Below are 17,659 nucleotides of genomic sequence, written 5' to 3'. Positions count from 1 at the left end.
GTGAAGTCATGTCACATCTTAGTTTTCTTGGTAGGCGTGGCAAAGTTTTCAGAGCATCTACTTGAAGAGGGTGAACTTAGCTGTGGGCTCCCAGCTGTGGCAGCAGCAGATCTATTTGTTACCTGGCCAGGAGCAGTTCAGGACACTATGGTGTAGCACTGCCAGTGCTGTCCGAGTGAGGATCACCACTGGTTCACTTCTCTGTACAGTCGCTGTCAGTTGAGATGGTAACTTTTGTAGTGCCAGAGTTATGTGGAGACCACCAAACTTGATCAGAACTCAAGTCAGTTTCGTTCTCAGCCAGCCTGAAGCTATTGATGCATTTCAGCTTTTATTATTGCCTGGCAGGCACACATGGTGGGCAGTCCTTTGAATCTTGGCTGTACTGTACTGTTTATTCTTCTGTTATGGAAGCTGGATGAGGCCTTGATTCTGTGTGGGCATGCTTCACCCCTCACTTCAGTACCTCTCAGTAGGGTGCCTTTTGAGATACTAGTTTTAGCTAATTCAGAGTGGATTTGCTTCCAAAATGTGTATCTTTGTGTATACTCTTGGTGAGATGCTTCAGCATTTCCCTTCTGGTGGCTGAAAGGGAGCCCACAGTGGGCACTGTGGTTGGTATGACTCTGTGCTCTTGGACTTGCTTTTGTCATATTTCTGAACATTGGTAACGTTGTCAGTGTCTTCTTTCTCGCCTAAAGCATGCTGCTAGAATAGATTCAGGAAAGCTCTTCATTTTTAAGGGTATGGTTTTTGAAACATAGAAAGACAAGTGGATAATGTTAATAGATGGCAACTCTTTGAAGTACATTAGAATCAACTTCAGAGAGAAAGAAAATCCCTTCCCTGAGCTCCAGATAAACAACAATGCTTTCGAGCCTTCAAGAGGATCAAGGTGAAATGCAGTGAGCAGCAAGTGCAGGGAAGATGAGTCTGCTTTTATGGTGTTTGGCAAAAATACATTCTTTCCTTTTTGTTCTCCTGTAACAAAGCAAAATAACAAAGTACTCTGAGATTGTTCTATGAAAAGAACACAAAAAGCTTTCTATGTTAAATACACTCATCTTAACAGATGGGGGTAGAATATATTTTAAATGGGCTGGAAAAATCTCCTTGGAATTCTGAAATACCTTCAAAAGTAGCTGAAAAGAACTGAATTCATCTGATCATGCAGGTGCATTTAAGAGCATTTATTTGCTTAGGCAGAGTTGTGGGAGACTGACATTTTCCAGTTGAGGTGTGTGTCACTCGCACTTTAGTTGGCTGGGAAAGAGTGAATGGAGCAGTCTCATTTCTCGTTTTCTTGTTAAAGTCTTTGGGGAAAAAAGGGAAAATCATTCTAAGCCATGGACCTGAAGTACATTTCAGAAGGTAAATATGCCCTCCTTTGCTAAGGAAAAGACTGTCTCAGGAAGTTAAGTTGGAGAACAAGCAGCAAGTGACTGTAGTATTGTTCCTGCTGAGGTTCTGTTTTGGTTTTTCCAAGAGTCAGTCTTGGAAGAGAAAAGAAAACAATTTTTTTTCAGAGGAGGAAAGTGATTTTCACAAGCAAGAATGTATTCATGTGGCTTTGAAATGATTGGTGTGAATAAAGGTTGAAATTCAGTGGGCAGGGTTGTGCATTAACATGCCTTATGGGTTGCAGTGTCATGAATGGTAAAGACCTATGTGAGAAACTGAAAGCTGCCTATCCAAAATTCAAATGAATACAATGAAGAAAAATTAATAGTTTTTAAAAAAACATGATCTTCAATATATTTGTTTATAGATAAGGACTACTGGAAAAACTCAAAACAACTCTCTGGGCCACCTTGAACAAAAAGCTCTTTGTATAGCTAATAAGTTATAAAAAAAGTATCACACCAACAACATGTCCCATATGCAATACAAAACTGAGAACAAACTCCAAATTGAGAGGTGGTGGCTTTGGATGGGGGAGGGAGATTGAAATGTGTTCTTCAGGAAAGAATCAGTGTAAAGAACTGAGAAAAATAAGATGGCAGCAGCCAGGATTTGCAGAGCTTTTCAGTCCTTTGTTGGGTTATCTTGCATAAGTGCTTTAGCCAGAGACTCTTTTCAGTAGCTGCATGGGGCCAGCTTGGAACACAAACGTGCATGAATCCAAATGTAATTTCCCTGTTGTGCACATTCTGGCTGTGACAGCTCAAGTTATGAATGTAAAATAGCAGGAAGAAAGTTCAGAAGATGGCCAGGCCTGAAATGTTAATAAGAACTGACTTACCATGAGATCCCTTGAGGCTGGCAGAGGTGCTGCCCGAATTTTAAGTTTGTCTGCTTCCATGCTTCATTTTGGTGTGTCTTGGAAAAGAGTAAGCAAATGCCTTGTTTTTATCTGTGCATCTAAGTGGTTCAGCATAACAGAAGTAATGAACATTTTCTTCCATGTAAGATGCAAAGCAGGCAAAGAGAGTGATGTTAATCCTCCACTCTGGTTTGTGGTCAGCGCTGGCACACAGACCGATTCACCATCAGTGGCTTTAATCTGTAGACAAGAAGTCCTGTACAGGCAATGACAGTATCTTTTCTCTTTCAGACAGTTCTTTTTTCTGAAGGGCAATAATCTGCAGTTCTCCCAAATTTCTAGTGTTCAGAAGGCATTTGTCTTTCCTCTGGGTAGGATTGGTGCAGGATAAGGGATTTCCTCCCCCCAAATCAGTACACTGCTTGCAGAACAGAACACCTCATCGTGGCCACGGGACAGCTTGTTTCAGACTGTGCAGGCAAGGAAAGAGCTTTTCTCTCTTCTGCATGCAAGTTGCACAGCAAAGAGAAATTGAAAAGTTTGCAAGTTTCCCTGCGTCTTCGACATCGGATTTTCCTGGTCTGTACTCTCTCGCTCTTTTTTTTTCCCCAACCTCCTTCCATCTCTTGTTACCATGGAGAATGAAATGCCTGTTCCATTCAAGTTGTCGGCTGAATAGGTTTTGAGGTTGATGGATGGTGAGAATCTCTTATCCCTCCTTCTCCAAACACCGCCCCTGCCTGGTTCTTGACATTTCACTTGCCAGAGACTGGCAATCAGTGAGTGGGAGCTGAAAAGGAGGCTGGCAGTGTCCTGCTGAGATGCTCTTTCAGTTTGTGGATGAAATCAGCAGCCGTGAGAAGGTCTTAAGGGCTTCAGTGCAGAGCCTTGTCCTCAAGCTGACTGAGGCATGAATGCTCACTTGAGTGCATGTTCTTGCTTCCCCAGAGCACCCAGGGAAAAAAGAATTCATATGTGAAACCTGTTGCTGCTTATGACTGTGTTTCAAGGGGTGAGGTAACCTCTGCAGTGTAAAGGGAAAGGTAAGGAATGAACGAATACCATAAATGCTCTGGCATAATCTGTTCCTCTCATATATACTACTTTATCTGAGTCCACGTCACACCAGAAGTGGAATTTCTTTGCTGCAGTCTGACTTGGGTGGTTTCCTGGCTGTGATGCTGAAGTTAGCAGGAGACTCTGTGTTTAGTGGGATTCCAGCAGTCCCTGTACGTACTGACTGTGTACGCATGGCATCAGTAACACAGTGTCAAAACAGATTTCTGAATAAGGTACCTTTTAATAACAAATATGTAGAATTGTGGATATCAACAGGCCTGGAGTTGAAATATGAGTTTGGGGATACTGTTGATGTGCAAGAAAGTGAGCTGCAAAGCAGAAAAATTAAAATTATATCTCTGTAAAATTATACAGAAAATATTTGTTTTGTTGTTCTATATTACTTTTCATACAAGGCAACTATAGTTTTAGAGAGTATCAGAAAATTTTTTAGCCTATGCTTGAAGGCCTGTCCTTTTTAAGGAGGGGTTGTTTTGACTGATGATCACTTAGTAGTGATGGTTTGGGAGAAGTGAATACTTGGCATTGTTTAACGTGTAGATTTTGCATCTGGAAGTAAAAGTAAGTGTTATGACTTTAAATTCTGACATTGTTTCCAAGTAGAAGCATTCATCAAACATGTCATTGTTGAGAGAAGATACTTGTGTGAGTTTTCTGCTAAAACCTGCTATTGTTAGGGCTGTTAGTGGGTGGCATTTCAATGTTTGAGATCATATGTGAAAATTTGTCCTGGGTGATCTTGAGCAGCTGTGTTTGATAGGTGACTGTGAACTTTCTTTCAATACATCTTTTCAGCACCTTGCACTGATAAATATTTCCACGCCTTCTATGTATTCCTAAAGTTGCTAACCAATACATCTCTCCACACTACCACCAACAGCTTTTGCATCTGTCTTAGCTCCTCAAGAGTTCATTTTCCATTTGATCCTTTATGTCCTGTTTGTTGTTGGATTGTTGTCTCCCTGCTGGAGTTTTCCTACTGTGCAATTGCTTTTCCTGTTGTGCAAGCTGCTTCCAAAATGCTGGAGTGTTAGCTGTTTGGCCACCAGTGTGTTAGAAGGGAATTTTTAATTCCTGCATCAGAAAGGCCTGTGTGTATGTCAGTACATACAAAATAAATATATGTGTATGAAATACATAGGAATATACCATCCAGTTCTTTAGGTAGTTTATTGTAGAGATTGTAGTAATATTTTTGTTCTCAGAGCTTGGGATTTCCTAGAGGGATGCACACACAGAGGATTTGACTGCCTGTGACCTTCAGTCATACAAGATAATATATGATCATATGCAGGGCTTTGATTTCCTGTTTGGCTGGGCTACTGTAGGAAAAAATAGAATTTCAAAAATACTCCACTGAAGCAGCTTTTTTCTACCATAAATACATTACACTTGTCGGGTGGAGCTGAGATAAAGTGTTACAGAGAGGAAAAAAAGGGGAAGTCCATTGGGACAGAGAATGTAGTTTGGGATTAGCTTCCTGATAGGAATTCAGCTTCAAGTTACCATTTGTAAGGGATGGGGAAAAAGCGAGCATCTGTTTTAACATGGTGATTTTGAGTGAGCAGCAACAGCATCAGCATCAAAGCTTAGATGTGTATTTCCATTTATTCTGTTAACCTGCTGGAGTTTTTTGATCCAGTATTATCTTCTTTATGAAAGAAATATACTCCTAGCAGCTTATGGGTTTGCATGAGATAAAATCCCAAATCTTTCTCTCACACTCTGTGAGGATTGTTATGTTAATAATTTTAGAGATTGTCAAATTTTTTTCTGAGTATTACTGACAGGATTCAATCTCTGAAAAAAGATCTTCCTGTTTTCAACATGAATGTATTTAAATTCACTTTGCCTTCTGAGATGCCTCCTCTTCCCATTACCAAGATCAACCTTTACTTGATTGGGGTCTTTTGATTTTTATGTTTTCTCTGAAGAGAATTTGACTGACTTAATAAACCTGTAATTAGGACATATCGCTGCTTCCTTCCATCTGGTCTTTGGTTAAATTATTCTTGGAAAAATTCTCATGTCCCACTCATTTTAGATTCAGAGTTGTTTGATTCCTTTTTCCTGTCCTCCTTTTTTATCTGAATGGTAGCCAGAGCTTGTGATATTTTTATCTTGTCCTTGCTATTTAGATGTGGGCAGCCGAAGAACAATCCATCTCTAAACCTCTTTATGCTTGCTAGATGTTTTATTTCACCTTTTCTTTAGTGATCAGTGCCTGGGTTTCTCTCCAGAGCTTTCCCAGGCAGTGCAGCATGGAATTGGCCTCCTTTGCTTCAGCTCCACTCCTGTCCCTGCTGCCTGGTGCCCCAGGCAGTGAGGATGGGCGAAGCTTTGTTCAGGGCAGCTGGGGAAAAAAGCCTGATTGAGTAGCAGGCTGAAGCTGTCTATCCATGGGTTTACAAAGACAGGTCTTTTCTGATTGGTACTTTGCAAGTTACCTTTATAACCTTAAAATCTGGAAAATTAATTTTAGTTTATCTTTTGCCAGTGTTTCCTACCTGTTCCGTTTGAGTGAATTTTTAAGCTCTTTATAATAGGCCAGTACAGATGCAAAGAATGAGCATTGTGCTCTCCAGTAACTCATTCTCTTATCTCAAGTGTTATTTACTGGAATCTCCTTACCTTTTGCCTCCTGTAAAATGTAAACTAAATTACAGGCATATAATTAAATCAGCATATTAAGTGTGTGAGGAATGAGAGGCAGTGGGAATTTTGATGGCTATATCCACAGTAAGAATATTAAAATCTAAATCATCAGGTATCTAAACTATTTTCTAGAGTACTGAGAGCACTGGTTGTAAAAGAACAATTTCCAAGTGGATGAAATGTGTTTCTGTGCTAGGTCAGCACGACAGGCCATCATTTCTCCTCACCTGGCAGAGCGGCTGCTTTATAAACCACGTGGCTGCTAGCTAAAAGACTCAGATGTGCAGTTATTAGTGCTCATCAAGGAAGGGGACATTTGAATAATTGCTAATTAGTTGTGAGGTTTTGACTGGGGCAAAAAGTGACAGTTTCAGGTACTGATGTATTTGCTTTTGCCTGTAATCCATGTTCAAGTCACTTTGTTGCATACGGCATACCTCATACTTAAAACTATCGTCGTCAGTGTCTGAGACTGATTTTCTGCCTCATTTTTTTTGTCCCTAAGCATCAGGCACATAATGTTGTGCTGGCATTATCTAAAGATTATTTAAGAGCCTTTGCTTCTCAGAAATGAGGCTTTTTTATTTATTTTCTTTACTTTATATTATGCACAGCAATTCAGGTTCCTGTTATCTTGCTATAACCCAAATTTGGAACACAAAATTAAAATGAAAAACTACAAAACAAAATAAAGTACAGAAGGCATGACAAGAAGTGTGATTGATCTTTTTAATGTAAATACTATTTTCTCTAACCTTGGATTTCTGAATAAGTGTTGATGTCAGTTTACTGTGAAGACTAGGAATAGCAAACTGTTTTGTGAGCTGGAGTCAAATTTGGGTGCAACATGAGAGATGCTCCTTGTATTTGAGTGGATTTGTGTAGAGTGTGCCTCACAGCCAGCTGCTGGCTCTTTCAGATTTGTCCCTGTGAAATCCTCTCCTTTAGTCTTGTTCCAGAGCTGTAGCACTCGACTCCAATACATCCCTTTCCAGCCAGTGTGCTTATCTTCTGTTGGCTCTGCAGTGCTCTTCCCTGGCTGTGATACTGGATTGTTAAACTATTAGGAGAGCAGAAGAATAGGACAGAAGCAGGGGAAGGGATATCTGAAACTAGTATTGGCTGCTGTTTTAAATGAAAATTAACATTTTTCATAGCAGAGAGATACTGTAGGAGAAACAGGAGAGCATGCTAGGGAGAGCTCTTGAAAATGCTGTTTGTGTTTCAGTCTTGTTCATGGTTTTGACTCCTAAGACACATTCAAAATTTGTTGCCAGTTTAGAGTTCAGAAGTCTATATGGAAATAAACAGTTTTTCAATTCCATAGTGATTCTTGAGATACAGAACAAGACACACACATGAAAAATGATTGTCTAATTGACTAGGACATTCATTAGCCAGCCTTTTTAACTCCTGCCTTCTCCTTTAGTCTGTATAATAAAGGTACTGGTTTTTGAAAGGTGATCTCAGACTGTGCTTCTCCCAGAAAGCTCAGTGTTGCTCTCATCTGCCGCAGTTACAGCATTCCTGTCCTCAGCACCTGCAATCAGGGAGCTGTAGAGTGCATTTGATAAGCTCGTAAGTCTGACTGATTGATAATAAATTTTTGGTGGATTAGTTATTTGGATCAGCATGCTATAAATAGCTGGGGATATGGGTCCACCTCTTTTGCTGGCAGCCACTAACATTGCTTTATGCTCCTTGCAGAGCTGTTCCCTGAAGCTCTTAACCCTCCGCTTTTGGATAACCGAGTACAGCCTAACCCTAACCCAGTATTATGTTGCAGATGAGTACAGACAAGCTGCAGCATATAAGCAGTATCTTGATGTAGTACAATAACTGTGTGTATTGTGAGGAGTTTTCAGACTCAGCTGGGCTAAGTGTCATCTGCAGGAGATGATCAGATCAACCCTGGGCCAAGCTGGCAAAACCATAGGTGGAAGCGCACTTTTGTTCCATCCTCTTCTGTCTTCTCTCATTATTTGCTCTCTCTTAGGCTTTGCCCCCTAGGACTGACTACCTCTTCCTATTTTGTGGAATCTCAAACTTGAGTTTCCATCTGTGTTTTGCAAACCCACAAATCAGGCATTGCTTGAGGTTAATCACAAACACTAAACCTGTGCTCCCCTGTGACATTCTGCACTGCCTCTGTTCCTGTGCAGCACTGAGCAGCAGAAGCTGCCTGTACACAAACCAGATGTTAGTGACCTCAGCCAGAAAACATTAACTGCTTTGGCAGGGGTGCTGGCCCCATGTTCAGATGAGAACCAACAAGATGTCATCAGGAGTTGCTCTCGTGCCCTAACTTGGAAATTGTTGTTGAGACACTCTGCTTTAGCAGCTGATCTTCCATTACCTTCACCTGAATGTGTTTTTTCTTGATTTATGGTGAATAAGTGGATTTATACAGTAAAGGAAGTTGTTTCTAGTCCCATCTTCCATATTTCCATGTTTTATCCAATAGTTGCTTCAGTTGTTTAAAGTACATGAGTTTGTTACTCTGGATCATGGATATAAATAAATGCCAGAAGCATGAGGCCTTATCAGCTGTGAGCAGCTGTACTTGCCTTTTCATTTTAAATCTAGACACCTGAAGTGCAGATAAACAACAAAACTGGTTTTTCTGTAAGGTAAAACTTGAAAATTTGTTGGAATTTGTTGAAGGCTGTTGCATCTCTACTTAAAGTAAACTAGCATTAGCATTTTGGGGGAAGGCTCTGACCTCCTTGTTAGAGCTCAGAGTTACAGTTCAGGGTAGTGAGTATTAATGTTTGTAGTGGTGTGGTTTTGAAATGCTGTCTATGTATGGACATATGTATATATAACCTAGTATATTGCTTGCATATATTGGACAGCCTAGAGAATCAAGTCTGATTTCCTTGAGGCTATCATCTTTATGTACTCTTCACAGAAATGGCTCTTAGGAAATGCCTGAGGATGCTGGCAAATGAAGAGGAATAAACTCAGGCAAAACTTTAGAGGACAGGATTTTAAACACTGTATGGGAAATGCTGCAAATAACCTTTGTTAGCTTGATAGGTTAATTTTTGACCTCAGAATTACTTTGTAGACCCAGAAATTTGCTTTTCTTCTATTCAATTTTTGCAGCTAATGTTGTATTTTCAATGGATACATTATTCAGGTAACAGGTAATCCATACTGAAATCCTGGGCTCAGACCTGGAAGCAGTACATAGGTTTAGGTGTGGCTCAGACCCTGAGCTAGTTCGCCCGCTGAGCCCTTGCCAACTTTGCTCAGAGCTACTGCTGCTGTCTCTGTTTTGTGCTTCTGAAACATGGGATGCTGGGAATCTGGCTTTGAAGGAGGTGGAGGAGCATTCAGGAGCTAGCTAGGCTCCACAAGTCACAGATTTAGACTAAAGCTCTGGCTCTGCAAAACTTAGAGCCATGGAGCTGATGATAGCAGCAGGAGGGGTAACTGGTGGAAGAGTACCATGTATGTCCTGTGATCCCTTCTGCTTGGAGATATTTGTCAGATGGGGTTTCTTATGGGGCTGCCTTTCTACCTCAGCTGAATTGTCCCAGAACCTGAGGTGCTGCAAAACACAGTGCAAGGGCACAGGGCTTTGGCCTCTGTGCAGCAGGGTTTGTGTGTTCAGCTTTTCCAGTTGGCTATTCCCATCCATCACTATTCTTGGACAGTGGAGAGCCAAGTTAGCGTGCTAGTGCTGGATTGAAGGCTCTATCAAGTGCTGTCTGACCAAGGTTAGAATAAAGTACTTAGTTATAATTTAATCTTTACACTTTCTTTATTGTGTTACTTTTGAAATGTCGTAAAGTACAAGTAGTTCAAGCTGAATAGTGACTCTTTAGGTATTCTGTATACTCTTAGAAATTACTTTTTTCCCCATTGGTATTGGCACTGAGTTATAAAAGTGTTAGAATTTGTGCTGGGTATCTAGCCTATGTACTGTATAATAGTACTATAGTGAAGTACATCATTATATACATACATATATATTTTCAGCTGAAAATACTGAGACCCAGATTGCAATTAAGGGTTTACTTGTCTGGCTCTTGGGCAGAATCCTGGGTAGGAAAGGATATCATGTCCTCATGTATGCTGTAGGTATTAGTATATTATGTCTAAGGGCTTTTCTTTTTAGCTTTTCTGTTTTGTCCAGTATGTTCTTCAAAGATCAAAATTTTGTAGTACAATTATTCAAGGAGTACCTGAGTATGATGATATTCAGGGGATACAAAGATGAAGCAGTAACCTTCTCCAGAGTTCACCTGTAGTTATTTTTGGCACTAGCTTGCTGTACTTTCAAAAGCAGAAACGTTCATTTTGCTTCAAGTGATTTTATCCCCTGGAGCTCAGTGGGAGGATTCTGCACAAGATAGGGAGCTGTCACAAGTTCCATGCTGTGGGTTGCTTTGATGTTGGGAGCTGGTGCAAACTCTACCGTTTCAGAGCAATATTTTTCTCGTCATCATCATCACCTTCTGGGAACGGTGGTAATAAGAGCTTATGACTTCTTGTCTCCCAAGTATTCCCTCAAACACGTATCCCTGCTAACTCTTTCTCAGCTACTCTTCAGTGCTCTCTCTGGCACCAGAAAGCACACATCTTCCAACCCTTTGGCAAGTGCTCATTTCATGTTTTGGTGTGTCTCTCTGGTTAATAAAGTCGTTTTGGAAGGGGGAATTTTGAAAGGAGGAGTGGTCACATTTTCTGGGTTTGATTTCTTTAATGTGACTACCTGTTTCTGGGCTGGGGCTGGCCACTGAAATGTGCTCCTTGTAACAGAGGAGTGTTGCATCACCTCGGACAGTGCAGAGCTCACTGCAATTCAGCTGCTACAGTTTTACACAAGATGAGGGTATCTATGTTAAAATGCAAAGTTTTGTGTTAAACCTGATGTTACATTTCAGCAGAGGAAGACTCTAATCTTGTTACTATGCCCAGGGGAGTTGCAGGGACAGTAACATCTGTGCTTGCTGTATAAGGCTCACAGCTGTTTCAGGAGTCAGTTGGCCCTTCTGTCCAGTGTCTCTGAAAAGCACAGGGAATGTGGGCCCTGCACCTTCCTGCAGGAGGCTTTACAGGATGGCAGCAAGTACTGGCATTGCTATGTGCTGAACCATGGTGCTCCACCACTTGACTTTGACTTTTGAATACTTCTGAGATCCAGAGCACTCCAGAAAAATTAGGAGGCCTGTTGGTTGCAAGTGAGGGAAAATCGACACTCAAACAAACCCTGATCTTGGTAAGGTGGCCATAGATGACTGAAGAGATTGAATCAGGGCTTTAGTTACTGAATATGGAATAGATAATCTGCTTCAGAGAGTATCTTGGAGATCCCCCAGCCTCAACCTTTCTACGGAATTACCATGTTGAGAGTAAGGGAGTATGATTTCCTCTCTCTCTCTCTCTCTGTTTCTGTACTACTTCCTTTTTGCTTATAATTATTCTTTAAAGAAATAACATAAAACCCCCTTACAATTTCCATAATTAAGAGACTCCCCCAACAACAACAACCAAAAAAAACCCAAAAAAACATAAAAGAGAGGTGTATAAGAGCCCTCATTCATCACCTTTTGTCACCAGACTTGATTTGACATCTGAGACTACAGAGAAACTTTGGCAAGTACAATGATTTCCCGTGTGGGGGTAATAAGAGAGAAAAAACCTGTCAGTTGAAAACAGCAGGAGCTGCATTAGCAAATATAAATTAAACAGATGGCTAAGATACTGCAGCTGTCACATAGAAGCTCCAGGAAGATTTTTAGCTTAGAGCTGCAGGAGGCTATTTTAAAAGGAAAGATGAAAACAACAGCAAAGCAAACTTTAGTATGACGAAAGAGACAGTAGAACCATTCAGATTATTACATGAAATTTATCCAGGATTGTGGTGGTGGTGGGGTTTTTTTGTATTATTTTTTTTTTAATTTATGTTTTCAAATCTTAGGGCTCTGAAATTAAGTTAGGATCAGCTGTTGTTAGATCATGTTCAGATTTTGGTATCATGCGTTTGCTTGTTTAGAAATACTCTTCTGTAGGAGACACTGGCTCTGACATGCTCTGGGAAGTAGGGAGACATGGAACACAAATCATGGCATTTTGATCTTCAACTGTTTGTTATACAGCTATTTCAAGAAAAACTTCTTATGAAAGAATTTTTAAATAAAATGTTTTGGGAAAGCAGTATGGAAAGTGTTAACATTTTGGTGGAGGAAGCACCTGCATTTTAATATCTTGCATGTTCAATCATAAGGTAACTTTTTTCCAACTCATTTTCAGCTGAGAAGCAGCTATTCCTTTGTGAAAGAAGTGCTAGAACAGCACCCAAGTTTATGTTAAAGTACAGACATACACTAAAATGAGGACAAGTTGGAAATTCTGTGCTGTTTCTCAGACACCAAAAGGCAATTAATTTTCTAAATGTTGTGTCTTAAAGTATTTTTGTCAGTTGGGACTGATGGTTTGTCATAGATTATTTGTGCATAAGCAGAGATTGTTATGCTGCCTTTATAGTTAAAGGGTGATGTGAGTTATGAAGTAAGTTCACCTGCATTTGAAGCCTGTGTTTTACATTCGAAGAAACAGCATGCACAAATGGATTCCTAGGCAGGCTGAGTGATACCCAGAGTTCTGCTCTTTGTTTGCTTTCTTTACTGCAAATCTCATGTATTTGTGGCTGACTCTTTAAATCATACTTACTATGCAAGAACTTCTGGATTTTGATTGTACTTCAGCCCTTTGTGCAAAACTGATGTCTTCAGTTCTGCCCGTTGTTCTCCAACTTGTGTATTTCTTTACAATAAATATCTTTATGTACTGTTGTATCTAATTCTAAACTTCTTCTGTATGGATTATTCAAGAGCTACAAAATCTACATATCAAAAAATTAAATCTTTTTTCCCTCTGTAGTTATCCTTCCTGACATCATCCCCATAAAGGTTTGAGTACAGAAGCCCCAGCACGCTCTGAAAGCTGGTGAACTTCCATTCTATTAGAAAAGTGAAGTTCATCACTGAGATATGCCTGCTCTTTACTGGCTGAATCTTTAACCAGTCCTAGACTTTTCCCCATTCTTAGTGGCTTAGGACACAAATCATGACAGACATTAAAGGTCAAAAGCAACAGCTTGGGCTTGTTTATGTGAGCTGGATGAAAATGTATAACCTCAGCCTTCCCATACTGTTCAGGGTGCTTTGGCTGTCTCAGTAGAAGTGATCTCCTCATCATTTAACTGCATTTCTTTTGTGGTTGTGGCTTCATGCGTAAGTGTAGGAAAGAACAGCTGGTCATGCTAACTGTTGTTTCTACCCTTCAGATTGCATTTCTACCCCTACAGAAACTTTGCAGCACTTAAGAAGTCCAGAAAACTAGGAAGGGAAAAGCCTCAGCCTGAGTGTATTTCTTTTCTTCCATTTTTGCTTAAGAGAAATGAAGCTGACCTTGAATTGTACTTGAACTTGAGAATTATAAGTGTGGAGTATCTTTGTCAGGGACAGAGGGATGTTTCAGAGTAGGTGAGCTTTCAGTGGGAAGCCTGGCCTCAGCCTCTACATAGTTGCTCCTAGGCTTTAGCTCACAATGCTTTAGCTAAACTGTCAGGATATACACAGCAAGCGAGCAGCTGTCTAGGCAGGACCCAAGGCATACAGGAAGATTCCACACTGAAACCTGCAAGTTCCCCCTGTGTTCTCCTCCTGGGAAGAAACACAGGGATCAGTCAGTGTGATCAGAGGCTCAAGAGAGCTGACAATTAAGAATGAATGGGAAAGAGCTAAAACAGAGAAGTGAGTTGGATGGGAAGAAACAGAGGGGCAAGATAGCCTTGTCCTGAAAGATGGTTAACCTTAAATTTTCCTGCTGAATATCCCAAAGGCAAGAATGAACTTTTCCAGCTGGAAGTGTAATTACTGTCTAATGGCTATCTATAGTCTTTTCATCTTCATGCAAGCCTTCTAAAGCATGTAGGGCTGCATGGTTATTTTGCTGTAGGTACAGCAAATCGAGTGCTGTCTGACCTATGGCACAGAGCTGATGAAAATGTCTTTTTAGTTTTTGAAACAAGTCTGTGACAAAAATTTTTTGTCATATGAGATGTTAATATTAAACTCTCACTGATTAGGATCAGCTACTTACATGCAAAATGTATGATAGTGGAAAAAGAAGATGTCATCCAGCTTTTTTTTAATGCTCTCATGACAAGAAAGTGTATCTTAACTTGCAAGCAAGTGAGCCCAGCCTTTTGGTGCTCTAGCTTTGGTGTACAGCTTAGCCAATCTGCAAAAAGATTGAACCTTGATCTTTTTAACCCTAGTCCAGAATTGCCAAGCCTGTTTTTTTAGGTCAGTGTTGGTCTTATGCTATACAGGCAGCTGCATCAGTGACTGAAAGAATATGTAGCAATTATAAATTGCTGCTTATTATCATGCTTATCATTTCAGACGTCTCATAAATGAATCCTGGGTGGAATAAAACAGCACATCATGTAGTCCTGCTACATGAGCTGTGTATTCTACAGTGCTGTGTCAGTAAATAATGGGTTACTGATTAATTTACTGTAGTTAGTCTTTTCTAATTTGTCTCAATAGCAGAAGATTGTTAGTTTTGCTTTAAAGTAGTTTTAGCTTTACTTTTCAGTGGAAAGCAGCTGAATAGAACTGCTTAAATTTTGGTACTGAAACCATCCTTCAAACGCAAAATAAATATTGTCAAATATGGCAGTTTCTGTCTTTGGATTTTGATCTGCTTTCCAGATTCGGACATGTCTTATCCAGATTAGTTTGTGGAATAATGTTTAGCCAGTTTGTAACCCAGTTTTGAAATATGACTGCCAAAGTCTTACACTTCAGTGCATTGCTTTGGTCTGTTGGATGTTGGAAGATTGTATGCTACTGCACATGGATACAGAGTGACACCTTTCTAAAATAAATACAGGTATCTACCAGAGAAGAGCCTTCCAGAGATGTGAAACAGATGAGTTTCCTTTCTCCGTGTAAGCGAGCCCTTAGGTGCTAAGATCTGCTATAGGCTTCTGGCAAGAAGAGGAAATGTTGAAAGGCAAAATGCAGATGCACTACTGCTGGTAGTTACAGGCTGCACCCTAAACAGCTTTAGAGTAAGGCCAAGCATGTCTAGAAAAATGGCAAGTAGTCATTTGGGAACCTGCCATAACGGTGCCTCTCCGCCTTTGTTAGGAGACAAATAACAGTTTGATATTTGGTATTGTTTCAAACTTGAGTGAGAAAACTGGGGGCTTGAATGGACAATAATAATAACAGCACAGTTCAAAAGGACCATCACATGAATTAATTTCTTGTACTGTAGTCTTTCTTCTTTGCAGTTGTATAAGTAGTTTCTAGGCATTCATTCTACTGCTGTTAATACTCTCTCCTTGGCAGAATCTATCTCACCAAAGCTTTGTCTTTATTCCTTCAATTATTTTGTATAAAAGAGTAAAGTCATATACATTTGCTGCTAACGGGATCTGTTTACAGAGGACCTTGCTTCTGGCTTGTTCACATGAAGAAATGAACACAGATGCTTGGTAGTGTGAAAGTAATAAATACACACCCTTCATTTGCACTCTCCAAACCCCTCAAGATTTTTCAGCATAACTGTTTTTTAAGATTGTGCAGAAATCACCCTTAGTTGACATACAGAATTCTATGCTAAATTCAGTTAGATACCACCAAAAGTGTGTATCTGTCAGTTTAGCATGCTTTTTTCAGGCAATTGGTATTAGCTGTTCCATCAAAATAACTTTTTTGCCTGTGTAAACCACATCTTGACTAGGCAGATTTGCTAGTATAGCTATTCTAGCAAAGCCCTTCTACTGTAGGAAAGACCTTATTGATAATACTGTGAAGTTCCCACAGTAGATGAAAGGCACAATACAAAGGGCTTTACAAACATGAATTAAGCCTCACAACACCCTTGTGAAATAAATCATTATTCTAGCTTGCCAGTGGTCTAGTTTCTTTTAATATGAGGTATTTTGCAGGGATGAGAAGGGAAGGTAGAGGATGAAGTTGGGGAGATTAATGTCTGGTAGCATTACAGTGTTTATAAACAAATTTCTAACCTGTTCCAGTCCCCTGTTTTCTTTGTCTGGTGTTTAAAATGTCCTTCCAAAATCAGTGGTTGAGACTATCAAATTGCTTCTGATTGCTGGTTTCACTGATCTTTGGTAATACCAGGAGTTTGGTTACTGACACGTGACAATTTCTCACTTCTTGAAAACCTAGAGGGCTTTTGTGTATGTGATGTTCTCATTAACGCTGTTTTTAACTACATTGCTCTCTCTGATTTGCATTAGACTCTTGCATTCTCATTGTTCATGTAGTAGTCCAGTTCAGGGATCGTAATGGGGGTGGAGAGAGGAATAAAACTACAGGTTTATACACATGAATGATTTTAAATTCCAGTCACTCAGAGTAGTCTGATATTGTGCTCACCCACATGGTCTTAGTTTAGACATTTTTGTATGTTAATTATCATGTAATCTTTAATTACATTATCACGTTCTATTTATTCCCTTTCATTTCTTAGGGAACAAGGAACAGAAGAATTCTGCTGGGGTGTAGATTTATTTTCTTCTCTACCATTCATCAGCATTGCTTTTGAATTCAGCCTGTAAACCTTTGGATCAGGCCCAAGCATTTCTGCAGTTCTCTGTTAAAAACCATATCCTATATTCTGTATTAATACATCTCTCAAGCATTTAAGAAGGCTATGCAATTTATTCACATCCCAGTTTAGGGCCTTTAGATGGTGGTAATAGTTTTCACCAAGTATAGCAAGGAACTCATGTTTGAAAAGCTATTCCAGATCTGAAATCTGGGTGATGGTGGAGACATCCAGCCTGACTGGGTTCCCTGTCCTGACCTTTCACACATGCTGGGTAAGTTCCTCTAACTGTTCAGTGGTGTGCCTGGTCCTCCAAGAGGTACTTGATCTAATGGGAGTGTTTCTGTGCTCTCATACTGTTTCCACAGCAACAGCACACTTTCTTTTTTTCCCCCCTCTCAAGGTGTCTGTTGCCTTGAGAATTAGACACGTGGAAAAGCTTGGCCCTCTTGTTCTCTACTGAGATTTTGGTTTACGAAGGTGAAGAGTGGAAGGAGTAGGATGGGGGAAGAGTGTGTGACTCTTGGCAGAGGCAGTGTAATTATGAAGTGACAGTGGAAGTAATGAGTCTTACTTAACTGTGGCTTTAGTTTTGATAATGTGATTGTTTTGAAAGTCACAGCTCTTTCTAAATGCTGCATATGAAAGGTCTGGGTCATTAGTGACTGTCATCAAAGCCCTTTGCATGTGCTCTTGTAATCATTTAGAACCCACTTCCACTTCATGCATGTGTTTGTGTGCACTATGAAACCATGTGTTCATTCTCCTGTCCCCCTGCCCACAGATACTTTACATGTGCATGTCACACTAAAAATGCTGTTCTTCTGTCACAGCACTGTGACAGGAGTCACTAGAAGACAGAAGTCACAGACACACTAGTGTGTCTAGCACTGTGGGGAAGAGATTTAATTGCTCCACTGCAGTAGGAGGTAGATGTTATGCCACCTCTTAGGTATGGTACTTGCTGTGGGTATTGAGACACCTCCTTTCAACCAAGTACACACGCCTGTCTCAACATCTGCTGCAGTGTGGAGGACTGAGAAACTCAGTTTT

General features: G+C 40.2%; 1 protein-coding gene across 13 annotated transcripts in view; it reads left to right on the top strand.

Moving 5' to 3' along the window:
* NDST2 (N-deacetylase and N-sulfotransferase 2) overlaps window positions 1–17,659 on the top strand; it is a 136,117-nt gene that overhangs the window by 42,804 nt on the left and 75,654 nt on the right. The window contains exon 1 of one of the 13 annotated variants that reach the window (XM_086901079.1): window positions 3,209–3,306. The exons of 11 other annotated variants lie outside the window; for them this stretch is intronic. The gene's annotated coding sequence lies outside the window, so the exon portion shown is untranslated. Of the gene's footprint in view, window positions 1–3,208; window positions 3,307–17,659 lie in introns of those variants that run through there. One more of the 13 variants, XM_023929416.2, reaches the window with a different exon arrangement.

The sequence above is a fragment of the Cyanistes caeruleus genome, chromosome 8, assembly GCF_971803275.1.
Source record: "Cyanistes caeruleus chromosome 8, bCyaCae1.hap1.1, whole genome shotgun sequence".
NCBI classification, from domain to species: Eukaryota; Metazoa; Chordata; class Aves; order Passeriformes; family Paridae; genus Cyanistes; species Cyanistes caeruleus.
The sequence above is the reverse complement of the archived record's forward strand: the minus strand, read 5'-3'. Positions and strand labels throughout refer to the sequence as shown.